The sequence below is a fragment of the Danio rerio genome, chromosome 2 (genome assembly GCF_052040795.2).
Source record: "Danio rerio strain M-AB ecotype USA chromosome 2, GRCz13ab, whole genome shotgun sequence".
Taxonomy (NCBI): domain Eukaryota; kingdom Metazoa; phylum Chordata; class Actinopteri; order Cypriniformes; family Danionidae; genus Danio; species Danio rerio.
Genome location: NC_141022.1, coordinates 60,400,452 through 60,416,768, shown reverse-complemented (window position 1 = coordinate 60,416,768; position 16,317 = coordinate 60,400,452). Strand labels below are relative to the sequence as shown.

Genomic DNA, 16,317 nt, shown 5'->3' with positions numbered 1-16,317 from the left:
TTTACAAGTGTCGATTCCCGTGAAGTAGCTCTAGATCAGGGGTGTCCAAACTCAGTCCTGGAGGGCCGGTGTCCTGCATAGTTTAGCTCCCACTTCCTGCCTGGAAGTTTCAGGTAAACCTAGAAAGAGCTTGTTTAGCTGCTTCAGGTGTGTTTAACTGGGGTTAAAATATGCAGGACACCGGCCCTCCAGGACTGAGTTTGGCCACCCCTGCTCTAGATGGAGACTGTTGTTTTGTGTTTACCTTATGATTAAAGTTGATGCACGTCCGCCAGTTCCTGCCTCAGAATGAGCGAGTTTGAGCTAATTGTACACTAAGGTTGTGTTCAGAAAAACACCCACAAAGAAATTCGACACAGATTCGACACCGTAGGTCACGTGGATCGCTCGACGCAGGAGTATAAACCAGCCTTAAGAAAGCATCTTTATTATTTAGTATTGTTTTGCAGTGTGTCTGTAGTTACGATTTAAGTGTTTGTGTGTTAAAACCGTGCCGGCGTGTTTTACCCACTGTGTTTCTGCTCCTTTTGTCCTGACAACTTGCCAGAATTTAATGCTCATCTGCTGCCTAACTCGGCAGAATACAAAGAAAAAAAAAATCACAAATGAACACTTTAATAATAAAAACAAAACATCTATTAAAACTGCTACTGATTGTATGTATCGTCGTTGATGTTGATATTATTATTGTTATTGTTATATTATTATTATTATTATTAATGTTTCCAGTTAGAATTCTGTTCAGCACTTTTTACTTTGGGCTTCTTTGTTTTATCCCAATATTTATGAGTTTAGATGAACCTGTAAATAGTGTAAACAAATGTGCCTTTTGACTCATTCTGAACGTTTTCTACATTTAACAGAAGGAATATATTGTACTGCAATATAATTTTTAACAAACAATAAAATTTTAAGAGTTTGTTCAAATCGCTGCTTCTGTCTTTCAGTTGATTTTTATGGATTTCACTGAGTATTTGAATGCAAATGAAAAAAAAAGGTTTTATTTTTCTTTATTTTAGTTGTTGCAATTTTAACAAAAAAAATTAATTAAATGAAAATTTAAAATGTTTTTGGTTTTTATAGAATATTGAAACTTTTTTGTTAAATTTAAATGGTAAAAACTTAATATAATTTATTTGTTATTATTATGATTATTATTATTATTAAAATAAATAGATTTTTAGTAAATAACGAAAATATTTTTGTTAAATTTAAATGGTCAAAATTAAATAAAATAAAATTGTTATTATTATTATTATTATTAAAATTAAATGTGTATTTTTGATGAATAATAAAAAAAATCCTTAAATTTAAATGGTCAAATTAAATTGTTGTTATTATTATTATTAAAATTACATGTGGATCTTATTTTTGTTTAACGATTTTTTTGTTATATTTAAATGGTCGAAAATCAATTATTATTGTTGTTATTATTGTTGTTGTTATTATATTATTCAAATTAAATATGGATTTTTGTTGAATGAAGAAATATTTTTAGTAATTTTAAATGGTCAAAAATTTTATTATTATTATTAACATTTGATTTTGTTTTTATTTAACAAAAATATTTTTTGTTAAATTTAAATGGTCAAAATTGTATTAGATTATTTTTATTATTAATATTATTTTACGAATGTAGATTTTTGTTGAATAACGAAAATATTTTTTCATTAAATTTAAATGTTCAAAATTTAATTATTATTATTATTATTATGAAAATTAAATGTGGATTTTTTTTAATAACAAATATATATATATTTTATATTTTTTATATTTTCAATGTTCAAAATTAAATAAAACAAATTATTATTATTATTATTAAATTAAATGTAGGTTTTTGTTAAATAAAGAAAATATTTTTTGTTAAATTTAAATGTTCAAAATTAAATAAAATTATTATAATTATTATTAAAATTAAGTGTCGATTTTTTTATAAATATTTTTTGTAAATTTAAATGTTCAAAGTTTAATACAATTTTATTATTATTATTATTATTTATTAATATTAAAATAAGATTTTTGTTGAATAATGAAAATATTGTTTCGTTAATTTTAATATTCAAAAGTAAATCATTATTTTTAATATGATTAAAATGGTTTTTTTTTTAATAACAAAAATATTTTTTGTAAATTTTAAATGTTCGAAAATTCTATTATTATCATCATCAATATTTTAATCATTATTATTATTAAAAAATGTAAAAAAAAAAATATTTTACAAAAATATTTTTGTTAAATTTAAATGTTCAAATATAAATTTGGAATTTTTTTAAAAATGTTTTTGTGTTTTACTTTAACACTTCTAATAGCAGTTCTAAAACAGTTTTATTTGTTTTAGTTATATATTTATAGACCGTATCAATGTTGTATATATGACACTAATCTCTGCACCATGAGTAGTAGTAACAGGACCTAGTTTTTGCTTGGCTTGTTTTGAAATTGAAAATAACATAAGTTTAGTTTTATTGGCATTTAAAACTAATTTTAACTCGGATAGGTTTTGTTGAAGTACATTGAAAGCGATCTGCAGTTGAGAAAGGGCCAGATTAGGTGTAGATGCAGCCGTGTAAATAACTGTATCATCCGCATAATAATGAAAATTGGCATTTTTAATATTTTGATCAATATTATTTATATATATATATATATATATATATATATATATATATAAAGTAAAAAGAAGAGGCCCCAATACTGAACCCTGTGGAACACCTTTAGTTACATTCAAAGTACTAGAAACAAGGCCATCCACTTGCACACACTGATTTTGATTTGTAAGATAGTTTTTGAACCAACCAATAGCATGATCAGATAAACCAATACTTTTGAGGCGTTGTAACAACAAAGTATGATCCACTGTATCAAAAGCTTTGGAGAGGTCAATAAACAGGGCTGCACAATGTTTTTGAGTGTCCACAGAATCAATAAAATCATTTAATACTTTGGTCACACTTTAGAATAAGGTTCATTAGTTAATGTTACTTAATGCAATTACTAACATGAACAAACAATGAACAATACATCTACTACTGTATTTGTTCATGTTAGTTAACGTTAGTTAATGAAAATACAGTTGTTCATTGTTAGTTCATGTTAACTAGCATGAGATTAGATGTCAATAATGCATTAGTAAATGTTCAATTATGATTAATAAATGCTGTACAAGTGTTGTTCATGATTAGTTCATGTTAGTAAATGCATTAACTAATGAACCTTATTGTAAAGTGTTACCAATACTTTTAAAACCGCTGTAATAGTGCTGTGTTGCTTTCTGAAACCTGATTGAAATTTTGACATAATATTATTTATTTCAAGAAATTCCTTTAATTGATTATTTACAAGTGATTCAAGGACTTTAGCTTGGACAGACAGCTTAGAAATGGGACGGTAATTATTTGCTTGTGTGGCGTCTCCCAGGGGCAGAACAAACGTTGATTTCCATAACACTGGGACTTCATTTGTTATAAGTGAAAGATTAAAAATGTGAGTCAAAGAAGGAGCAATAAAATCAGCTGCTAACTTAAAAAAAATAAGGTTCTAATTTATCAGGACCGGGAGATTTAGAAACATCTAAATTCTTAAGGGCTTTACACACTTCTGAGGTTACAACTGGTGAAAAATTAAAAAGCTGGCTTAACTAGGTTATTAGGTTGGGTAACTAGGCAGGTTAGGGTAATTAGGCAAGTTATTGTATAACGATGGTTTGTTCTGTAGATATCGAAAAAAAAAATAGCTTAAAGGGGCTAATAATATTGACTTTAATGTTTTTTTTTTAAATTAAAAACTGCTTTTATTTTAGCCGAAATAAAACAAATAAGACTTTCTCCAGAAGAAAAAATATTATCAGACGTACTGTGAAAATTTCCTTGCTCTGTCAAACATAAGTGGGAAATATATAAAAAAGGATAAAGAAAAAAATAATCGAAGGGGGGCGAATAATTCTGACTTCAACTGTACATCCAGTAAGCATTAGTAGTGAGTAGTTGTAAGCTCAATGTTTCAGACATTCCCATGCTAGTTACAGGCATTTCCAGCCTGGTCTTACCAGGGGTGCATTTCCCAAAACCATCATTAGCCAACTAAGATCTGTAGTAAAAACACAGTATGTTGATTTGCCGTTTCCCAAATCCATCGTTTCAATGAATATTCTCAAACTGCGTCGCAAACTTGAGCACTCACAACTACAGGGGTCCGTTCTTCGTACCTCGCTTAAATGATCTAAGATGATTTGGCAGATCCTGGATCTGTTCATCTTATAGTTATAATTAATAACTGATCTCTCGCTAATTTGGTTCTTCAAACAAGTTCGCAAATCAGATTAGAGTGTCTGGATGAACTGATCTGAGATCGCTGCGTGTGTTGTGAAGGACAGATCTATCGATCGTCGAAATCTTGATCAGCGATGCAGCGATTGGCTGACGGCACAGCAGCATAATGACGTCATCTGATTAATATTCAATTATTCATGTGAGCAAAATTACATCAAATTAGCAGTAAACGGCTTGTTAAATACGACACGCAAATAACCTTCCAGATTGGTTGTGAGCTGCAGGCTTTACACTTGTGTCAAGAGTATTCATCATGTATTTCAATGCAAATCAGTGTATTTAGTTTTACATTTAGAAAAGATTTTCTTTATTATAGTAGCCAATCGGTTTTTAATCGGTGTAAAGAATAACTGGATGTTTACAAAAGCATTTTGATATTGGTAAAGGTGTCTGCAACTTTTGTGAAGCATCAAATCACTGACATATTAACTATCAAAACATGTTCATGACTGCATTAATTTATTATTTCTTTTTTTTTTAAAAAGTCACATATTGTGCATTTCTATCATACACAAATTGTACTAAAGCGATCTAAAAAGTTCATATCAATAAATTTTCTCTTTGTACTTTCATTTCGAGGGTGCAGATTGCATAAGTTTTGTTAATATAACTTTATTTATTTTATAAATAACTGTAACTTTATATATATAGTTAAAAATATTTACTATTTTCCCAGGTGTATATAACTACTACTGTAAGAAAATATCATAATTCGGTACTTTCTGTATTATCTTTGCTTAAACTGAGCCGATCTAATCCTGTTTATATGAATTGAACCTGCTCCCGATCCGGTTTGAGCTAGCAGAACTGTTGCTATGACAACAACTCTCAGATCAGCTTTGAAGAACGAAACGATCCTGGATCGTGTCAAATCGTCAATATCCAAATCCAGCTAACTGAGTAATCCACGTACGAAGAACCTAGCTCTGGAGCTGTCATTAGAAACATAGTTTCTGGCTGTGTTCTATTCCCACTTATCCCCCCTACGCCTGTTCGTTTAGAACATTCTAACATTTAAACTTGGAATGATTAAAAATAAAAAGCATTAAGCTCATCTCTCTTAGGTGTAATTTGCTTTCAAAGTATTTTTGCAGTTCAGTTTTAGCAGTCTTCATGTTTACAGTTGTGCTCCCTTCGCAGTGCACTTTGAAACCATTGATGACACGTGTCAAATTGTAAAAGTAGACTTTTAAAAAAAATACATAAACAATATGCTACTTAATAATCATCGTCATCATTAATATTATTAATATTATTATTAAAGTAGGATTTTTTTCATTTCCTAATAAATAATAAATATTAAATTTAATTTCTTAATAAATCGCCTTATTATTTATTTATTTAAATGATTTATATATGATATTCGAATAGGTGTCAGCTTTTGTAAGTGATTTTATGTTTTAAAATAGGATATGTGATGTTTTCAATAATATTCATAAAGGAAACTCAGGCTCTATATGTGTCATTTACATGTATTTCAGTTAATATGGAAAGCGAGTGCATGTTTTTACCAAATCTAATATTGGATGTTTTTTAAATGCATGTGCGTGTAAAACAATATGATTTGCACAAAGAAATGACGGGGTTCTCCTCTAAAGAAGTCATTACTCCAACCCGTTTAGAGCGTCATTATGGGCGTTTTACGTTATAACTAACGTGGTTCAAGCGATGGATCTGTGACAGAGAAACTAGGGGTTTTGGGAAACACTTGTCACTACATCGTTCTTTTCCCAAACAATGCATCGTACCATGATAGTTCAGCCGCAAGGTACGTCGTTGTTTGGGAAACGCACCCCAGGCTGGGAGATGACCAGCTAAAGCCTGCTTAAACCAGGCTGGTCATGCTGAATTTAGCTAGTTTTTAGCCTGACAAGCTAAGACTTGGCTGGAAATGTCTAAAGCCCCTCTAAAACCTGCCTGGTTAACCAGCGAAAACCAGCCAAACAGTTTAGGATGGTCTAAGCTGTTTTTTCAGCAGGGCAGGAGTTAACTTCATTCATTCATTTTCTTTTCAGCTCAGTCCCTTTATTGATCAGGGGTCACCACAGCGAAATGAACCGCCAACTTATCCAGCATATGTTTTACACAGTGGATGCCCTTCCAGCTGCAACCCATCACTGGGAAACATCCAAACACATCCATACACACTTATACACTATGAACAATTTAGCTTACCTCATTCCCCTATAGCACATGTCTTTGGACTTGTGGGGGAAACCGGAGCACCCAGAGGAAACCCACGCCAACACGGGGAGAACATGCAAACTCTACACAGAAACACTATCTGACCCAGCCGAGGCTCAAACCAGCGACCTTCTTGCTGTGAGGTGGTTGTGCTACCCACTGCGCCACCGTGATGCCAAGGCATTAACTTCATTCATTCATTTTTCTTTCGGCTTAGTTCCTTTTTTTAATGCCCTTCCAGCTGCAACCCATCACTGGGAAACATCCACACACACTCATTCACACTCATACACTACGGACAATTTAGTCTACCCAATTCACCTGTACTCCATGTGTTTGGACTGTGGGGAAAAACGGAGCACCCAGAGGAAACCCATGCCAACACTGGGAGAACATGCAAACTCCACACAGAAATGCCAAATTTTATTGCATGTTTTTTTCCCAGCATATCATTTTTTGGACGGCTCTTAAGTATTTTGTGTTGGGTTTGTCTTTATAATCTAATGTAGATGTACAAATACATTACTGTGAAGGATCCTATAGAACACATGTATGTAAAAGAGAGATCAGACTTCACTCATGCCCTAAAAAGCATATATTTAAACAAAAGAGGAACTTTGTTACAGGAAGTATATATGGAGAAATGTGTGTTGAAGACTTCTCACTGTTATTCTGATTGCTTATTTTGAACTTCTTTAATAAGGCAGTGCCATTTCGGGATGCTTTAATCCTCTCGAACAGGTCAATTATTTCCTATAGTAATATATTATCTGAATATAAACACTAACTCTTATTGTGTTTTAAAAGAAATGCTCCACTTTCTTTTTTTGGAAATAGACTCATTTTGCATGTCTTCTAGAGTTAAAATGTTGAGTTTAAAATATTTCTGAATCCATCACCAGGTCTATCAGGAGCACTTTTAGCTTAGCATAGCGATTGAATTTGATTAGACCATTAGCATCTTGTTTAAGTTGTTTTAAAAGAGTTGAAATCATTTTTTTATATTTAAAGTTAAATTCTTCTGTAGTTACAATAACTATAGGAAGACCGATGGTAAATGAAAAGTTGCTATTTTTAGGCTGATATGGCTTGGAACCACACGGCGCAATAATCAAGGGACTTGAATGCAATCAATATTATTACGCAGCAATTTTCAGGTGCTGCGTTATATCATTGCAGCCATAGAAACAAAAATTTAAATATCTTGTAAATGCAATTTTTGATCAATATTAGTGAGCCAACAGTTATTTATTAATTTTCAACAAGTAGCCTCATCGGAGCACACCTTGCTACAGCAATCTACATGTTAAAAATAATTGAAATGTTTTTAATGGCCAAATTTAAATCATATGTCACCAAACTGCTATTGTTTTAGAGTCTGATGCCTGCTTTACAACTATTGTAAAAAAAAATAAAAAAGTATGAAAATATATGCTTCAAATCCCTCAAATAGGGGACCTAACTTGGTCACCAGTAGAAGATGTGTCACCTGGCGGTAATCTCTGGTACTGCACACAAACAAAATACTATTTTAAAAACGCTTTTTTGAGATATGAATTTCTTTCACTTGAATCTGACATTTGTTTTCTTTAAAATGAGACCAACCTGTTGCTTTTAAAACGATTAGTTGACTTATAATAAGTGAGTAAACCTGTTGCTTTTAAAACGATTAGTTGACTTATAATAAGTGAGTAAACCTGTTGCTTTTAAAACGATTAGTTGACTTATAATAAGTGAGTAAACCTGTTGCTTTAAAAATGATTAGTTGACTTATAATAAGTGAGTAAACCTGTTGCTTTTAAAACGATTAGTTGACTTATAATAAGTGAGTAAACCTGTTGCTTTAAAAACGATTAGTTGACTTATAATAAGTGAGTAAACCTGTTGCTTTAAAAACGATTAGTTGACTTATAATAAGTGAGTAAACCTGTTGCTTTTAAAACGATTAGTTGACTTATAATAAGTGAGTAAACCTGTTGCTTTTAAAACGATTAGTTGACTTATAATAAGTGAGTAAACCTGTTGCTTTTAAAACGATTAGTTGACTTATAATAAGTGAGTAAACCTGTTGCTTTTAAAACGATTAGTTGACTTATAATAAGTGAGTAAACCTGTTGCTTTTAAAACGATTAGTTGACTTATAATAAGTGAGTAAACCTGTTGCTTTAAAAACGATTAGTTGACTTATAATAAGTGAGTAAACCTGTTGCTTTAAAAATTATTAGTTGACTTATAATAAGTGAGTAAACCTGTTGCTTTTAAAACGATTAGTTGACTTATAATAAGTGAGTAAACCTGTTGCTTTTAAAACGATTAGTTGACTTATAATAAGTGAGTAAACCTGTTGCTTTAAAAATGATTAGTTGACTTATAATAAGTGAGTAAACCTGTTGCTTTTAAAACGATTAGTTGACTTAAAATAAGTGAGTAAACCTGTTGCTTTAAAAATGATGAGTTGACTTATAATAAGTGAGTAAACCTGTTGCTTTTAAAATGATGAGTTGACTTATAATAAGTGAGTAAACCTATTGCTTTAAAAATGATTAGTTGACTTATAATAAGTGAGTAAACCTGTTGCTTTAAAAACGATTAGTTGACTTATAATAAGTGAGTAAACCTGTTGCTTTTAAAACGATTAGTTGACTTAAAATAAGTGAGTAAACCTGTTGATTTAAAAACGATTAGTTGACTTATAATAAGTGAGTAAACCTGTTGCTTTTAAAACGATTAGTTGACTTATAATAAGTGAGTAAACCTGTTGCTTTAAAAACGATTAGTTGACTTATAATAAGTGAGTAAACCTGTTGCTTTTAAAACGATTAGTTGACTTAAAATAAGTGAGTAAACCTGTTGCTTTAAAAACGATTAGTTGACTTATAATAAGTGAGTAAACCTGTTGCTTTTAAAACGATTAGTTGACTTATAATAAGTGAGTAAACCTGTTGCTTTAAAAACGATTAGTTGACTTATAATAAGTGAGTAAACCTGTTGCTTTTAAAACGATTAGTTGACTTAAAATAAGTGAGTAAACCTGTTGCTTTAAAAACGATTAGTTGACTTATAATAAGTGAGTAAACCTGTTGCTTTAAAAACGATTAGTTGACTTATAATAAGTGAGTAAACCTGTTGCTTTTAAAACGATTAGTTGACTTAAAATAAGTGAGTAAACCTGTTGCTTTAAAAACGATTAGTTGACTTATAATAAGTGAGTAAACCTGTTGCTTTAAAAAAGATTAGTTGACTTATAATAAGTGAGTAAACCTGTTGCTTTTAAAATGATGAGTTGACTTAAAATAAGTGAGTAAACCTGTTGCTTTAAAAACGATTAGTTGACTTAAAATAAGTGAGTAAACCTATTGCTTTAAAAACGATTAGTTGACTTATAATAAGTGAGTAAACCTGTTGCTTTAAAAACGATTAGTTGACTTATAATAAGTGAGTAAACCTGTTGCTTTAAAAACGATTAGTTGACTTATAATAAGTGAGTAAACCTGTTGCTTTTAAAATGATGAGTTGACTTAAAATAAGTGAGTAAACCTGTTGCTTTTAAAACAATTAGTTGATTTAAAATAAGTGAGTGAACCTGTTGCTTTAAAAACGATTAGTTGATTTAAAATAAGTGAGTAAACCTGTTGCTTTTAAAACGATTAGTTGATTTGAAATAAGTGAGTAAACCTATTGCTTTTAAAACGATTAGTTGATTTAAAATAAGTGAGTAAACCTGTTGCTTTTAAAACGATTAGTTGATTTGAAATAAGTGAGTAAACCTATTGCTTTTAAAACGATTAGTTGATTTGAAATAAGTGAGTAAACCTGTTGCTTTTAAAACGATTAGTTGATTTAAAATAAGTGAGTAAACCTGTTGCTTTAAAAACGATTAGTTGATTTAAAATAAGTGAGTAAACCTGTTGCTTTTAAAACGATTAGTTGATTTGAAATAAGTGAGTAAACCTATTGCTTTTAAAACGATTAGTTGATTTAAAATAAGTGAGTAAACCTGTTGCTTTTAAAACGATTAGTTGATTTGAAATAAGTGAGTAAACCTGTTGCTTTTAAAACGATTAGTTGATTTGAAATAAGTGAGTAAACCTGTTGCTTTAAAAACGATTAGTTGATTTAAAATAAGTGAGTAAACCTGTTGCTTTTAAAACGATTAGTTGATTTGAAATAAGTGAGTAAACCTGTTGCTTTAAAAACGATTAGTTGACTTAAAATAAGTGAGTAAACCTGTTGCTTTTAAAATGATTAGTTGACTTAAAATAAGTGAGTAAACCTGTTGCTTTTAAAACGATTAGTTGATTTAAAATAAGTGAGTAAACCTGTTGCTTTTAAAACGATTAGTTGACTTAAAATAAGTGAGTAAACCTGTTGCTTTAAAAACAATTAGTTGACTTAAAATAAGTGAGTAAACCTGTTGCTTTTAAAACGATTAGTTGACTTAAAATAAGTGAGTAAACCTGTTGCTTTAAAAACGATTAGTTAATTTAAAATAAGTGAGTAAACCTGTTGCTTTAAAAATCATTAGTTGACTTAAAATAAGTGAGTAAACCTGTTGCTTTAAAAACGATTAGTTGGCTTTACCTTACAACTTTAAAATGTATAACTAAATGAACTGTGCATAATTATAAAAATAGGTAAAATCAACTTAGTTCCAGTTTTTATCATATTTTTGTAAATATGTATTTAATAATTCATCTCTAATAATTGATTTATTTTATCTTTGTCATAATGACAGTAAATAATATTTGATTAGATATTCTTCAAGACACTTCTTAAAGGGGCTAATAATTTTGACCTTAAAATGGTTTTTAAAAAAATTAAAACTGCTTTTATTCTAGCCGAAATAAAACCAATAAGACTTTCTCTAGAAGAAAAAATATTATCAGACATACTGTGAACATTTCCTTGCTCTGTTAAACATCATTTAGAAAATATAAAAATAAAAATAAATTAAAGAGGGGCTAATAATTCTGACTTCAACTGTATACACACACACACACACACACACACACACACACACAGTATATTTGCACTTATTATCACTCTCTTCAATCTCTTGTAAATAAAACATTTTATTGCATTTCGTTATTCATGATATTTTGTCCCTCACCCGTTGATATTGTGTGTTTGCTTGTGTGTGATTCATTCAAAATTGTCACTTTCCTCCTTGACTGACCACCTTTGATGTTGTAACAATAGGTTGATTCACTTCAAGTAAAGTCAATGTCGCTTTTACAGTTTTTTTTTTTTATTATTTTGCCACAATTTTCAGATCCCTGATGTCAATTTTTAGAACTCTCGACACAAAACTCTAAACACTCACTACTTTTAACGCATGCTCTCCAGTCTTCAATACTCTGCATGCTGTGCTCATTTCCTTAAAGAAGTCTTGCATTTGCAGGATCATTGATTCACATAATCCTTTTATCATACAACAATACTACAGGAACACAACTTTAGATCACCAGCACACAAGATGCACATCGTTACAATAAACAATCTTTAACAATCATTAAATATTGTTGTTTAAAATATGTGATACAGGTTTCATTATGGTTTATACAGAAGTGTTGAACCGCAGAAATTGGTGGTGGCGTGGAAGAATGGAGACATGGAAATACGCGTCCTTCAGGTCTATGGCTGCAAACCAATCCCAAGGACGAACACATTGGAGGATGTGCCTCTGCGTGAGCATTCTGAACGACAGCTTATGCAGACAGCGGTTCAAAACGCGCAGATCTAGGATTGGTCGTGACCCACCGCTCTTTTTGGGTACGCTGAAGTACGGGCTGTAAAACCCACTCTCCGTCTTGGCTGGAGGAACTGGCTCGATTGCACCCTTCGCCAGCAGGGCAGCAATCTCCTATAGCAAGACAGGGGCGGACAGGGAGTTGAAATACACGCCCGTGAACTTGGGGGGCCGTTTCGTGAACTGAATCGCGTAACAGAGTCTGATTGGGCATATGAGCCACCGCGAGGGGCTGGCCCACGCTAACCAGGCAGGCAGAGCCCTCGCTAATGGAGTCATCGCTACAATCACTGACTTACCAGCGGTGGGGCAGCGCGGAGTGGGTGTGCTGATCTGGGAAGCACGAGGGTCCCGCGGAAGAGCTGGAGGAGAGCGATTCGCTCTGGCTCCGCACCCTGACTCCGGAGAGGGGGCTGGAGGGCTGAGGGAAGGGAGACCGTCCCCCCAGCGCTCGTGAGCCACTGGCGAAGCACGTAGAATCTGCGAGCCTGAAGGCAGCGCGTCCCGGAACGACAGAGTTCGTGCTGTCACATCCGGGAAAGGGGAAAAGTGCTCTTTCACTGATGTTTCGGTGGCACTGAAAAGTACCGTTTTAATTGGGGCCCCGCCCTCCAGCGGGGAAAGAGCAAGTTTCCTCTTCTCCGGATGGCCTGGCTCAGGGACTCTTCACGGTCCGTTTACCAGACCTAACGGCGCCCTGGGCAGGGGGGGCTGCCTGCTTTCTTGGTGTACGCCACGCCTGCTTGGCCGGAGGCGCAGGCGGGGGCGGGGCAGCCCTCGTTGGCGGGCGCCCTCGGCGAGGAGCAGCGGAGGTGGATGGCTCGGCGGGCAGAGCGGGCTTACGGCCGCACCGATAGATGACATTACCCGTTGCATCCGACTGCTCTTTCACCCCCTTGAATTCCAGGGTGAATTCACCGATGGTGTCGCCGAACAGGCCAGCCTGGGATATGGGCGAGTCAAGAAAGCGAACTTTGTCAACATCGCGCATATCGGCCAGGTTTAGCCAGAGGTGTCGTTCCTGAACCACAAGTGTGGACATCGTCCTCCCCAGCGCACACGCGGCGGACTTAGTAGTCCGAAGAGCATAGTCGGTCGCGGTGCACAGCTCATGTAGTAAGCCTGGGTTAGACCCGCCCTCGTGCAGCTCGGCCAGTGCCTGCGCTTGATAGCGCTGGTAGGTGGCCATCGCATGCACAGCAGAAGCAGCCTGGCCCGCAGCATTATAAGCTCTGGCTCCGAGGGAGGCAGACAACCTACAGGCTTTGGACGGGAGGCGGGGCAAACCCCGCCACATAGAGGCGCCACGCGTGCAATGCAGTGCCCGTGCCCATCATCGGAGGACAGGAAACCACCGCATGCAGAAACGCACAGTCGGAGCGCCGTTCTGAAAAGGACGTGTTGCACGACTGTGTTGCTTTCTTTGTGAAGTTGCAACTTTATACGCACCGCTCTGGAGGACCGGACCCAAAGAACGGCAGGCAAGGGAGGAACCCAGCTCGACCGTCTGCCGCTGCATGTACACACTCTGGACCGGGAGAATGCTCTTGTTCGCTCGGAATCGCTGGATCACAGCAGGAGGAACCCTCATCGAATCTCTCAGAAGGCTGTAAAAGTCTGTGAAGCGAAAAGGATGGCGTTTTCTTGCTTCACCTGTGCTTATATGCGGAGCTAATTGGCAATAAGTTCCAGGTGCGCAAGCTTACGCTGCCAATTCATTGGCATTTCAGTGGCCCGTTATATACTCTTTCAGACAATTGGCTTTCTGAAATGAAATCCCCCATTCGTGGATTATGAATAAATCCACTAATAGCATTGAAGTTCCCCATCCGAAGGGGAACAATAAGACTAACAATTGTAATTAACTTTAAGACCAGTGTTGGGAGTAATGCGTTACAAAAGTAATGTATTAAAGTAATGTATTACATTTTCCTGTAACGCAGTAGTGTAAGGCATTACTAATACATTTTCAATAATAGCCCGCAAGACATTAACAAATAAAAAATACCGCAGTTCTATTTCCTGTTCGTGGCTAGAGAATATATGCGCGTGCTGTCATTAATCTCCCTCTGGCTATGGGACCTTTTTACTTTGAACGCGGAATGATTTCAGCTTCTGAGCTCAAGGTCCGGGCCTATTGGCTCAGCCCGGTTCGCAGTACACGCAGCGGAAAATAGATGAAAATGGCATAAGACAGTGCATTCGCGAGACGGACGTAAGTGCATATGGCGTTATTTCACTGACAAATGTCATAATCTCATTCATGTAATATGAGCGAGTGAACGTGTCATTTTCCTCTGTGGACAAAACTCCTCGCGTTCACTCAACACTGGCTGGGCTGCTCACGTGCTAACGACCTGCTCTCGCTCCGTCAGATGATGCAGACTCACAATCTGTGCCTTGTGTTTCCTCTTCCTTTCGTTCTGTTGCCCTCCAGAGATCCTCCTATTTAATTGTTATCCCGAGAATTTTTTATATGGTTTATATATTGCTACACTATTTACTTACAGGTTAAAATAAATTCTATAATAAATACTAGTGTTTTTGAGTGTAAGGTATACTGCCTATGTTTTAGGCTAGCATTTACAATGAATGCTTAAGCATACTGTCGTATTAAGAATAGTGAACTCACAAAATTAAATATAAAGTGTAGATTTACTACAGTAAAGTGTGGTGAATTGTAGTACAATCTACCCCATATTGTAAAAAAATCTACAGCACTGGATCATTTGTTTATATTACACTTGTTGTGTTACCATAGCAACTATAGTATTATCACAACAGAGTAATTACAGTACTTAATGACAACATGTGTGTTCAGGGGCCCAATGGAACAGCTTCTTCTCAAAATGAAGATGATGGCAGGGAAAATGTCCTCCACAATATCATCAACAATGTGGAAGACAACAGACACTAGTTCACTTTATTTTAGTTGCCATAAAAAAATGTGATTGATAATGAGATTTATTTGAAGAGTGAATAGTACAGTAGGCTATAATACCTAATCAAGTGTTTCTATTAGTTACATTTCTGCTTGCGTTAGTTTTTATTTTTGTCTAAATGCTTTTTTATTTGAAATATCTCATCATATAACATACAGCCAACAATGTTATGGTTTATTAGATTAAAAATTATAGGTCTATTTTAGTATTTTGGTTATTGTTAATAAATAGTGTACTATTATAATTCATATCAAAAAGCTTGAAAGGAAGAAGGAACACAAGACACGAATTGTGAGTCTGCATATAATCTCACTGAGAGAGCAGTGTACTGAGAGCAAGAAAACTTGTGCGTGAGCAGTGCGTATTTGAGATATCGTGAGAATTTGTGTGCGAGCAGCGTATGTGAGAGCTCGCAAGCAGTTTTGTCCACAAACAGGAAATCGATGCACAAACATTATACTGAGAAAACTGTTCATCATGCTCACTTTGTGCAGGACGGTTTTGTGTTGTAAACCACTTGAATGTAAAGTAAATACAATAATGGCAACAATAAGAAAAGAAACAAAATCTGCATTTTGTCATGGCATTGGAGTTTACATATTGGCCTGTTGTGTCTAATATGAATATAGCCAAGCTATTCACAGATATTGCCAGATAATCACTTTAATCCTACCATACTTTTAACAGATCATTTGTGATTCTGGCTGTCATCCTTTCTTGCATTGTCTTGAGCCGTCACATTGGCAATTATATACTATATTGTTAGTAGCCTGGAGAGGTCACAGTCATTCTGCTACATCAAATCACTTTCTACTGGATGTAAAATACTTATTATAGAACATTATAGAATTTTATAATGTTAAGTTCTAATTCTGTAGTTATTTCGGTGAAAGTAACTAAAAAGTAATATAAGAGTAATGTAACATATTACAATTCTGAGACAGTAATATTGTAAGGTAAGGGATTACATTTAAATAACAGTAATAAGTAATCTGTAATGTATTACAGTTTGTAAGTAACTTGCACAACACTGTTTAAAACTAATTGATCACTTTTTACAGTGTAGGACTGAGAGTTAAAGGGTTAAACCTTCAAGAGCTTATAAAAAACGCTT

The 16,317-nt window shown here is 34.2% G+C and overlaps 1 protein-coding gene across 1 annotated transcript in view; it reads left to right on the top strand.

The window, feature by feature from the left end:
* The window catches only part of btbd2b (BTB domain containing 2b), a 1,074,195-nt gene that overhangs the window by 780,982 nt on the left and 276,896 nt on the right, over window positions 1–16,317 (top strand). The window lies entirely within an intron of this gene.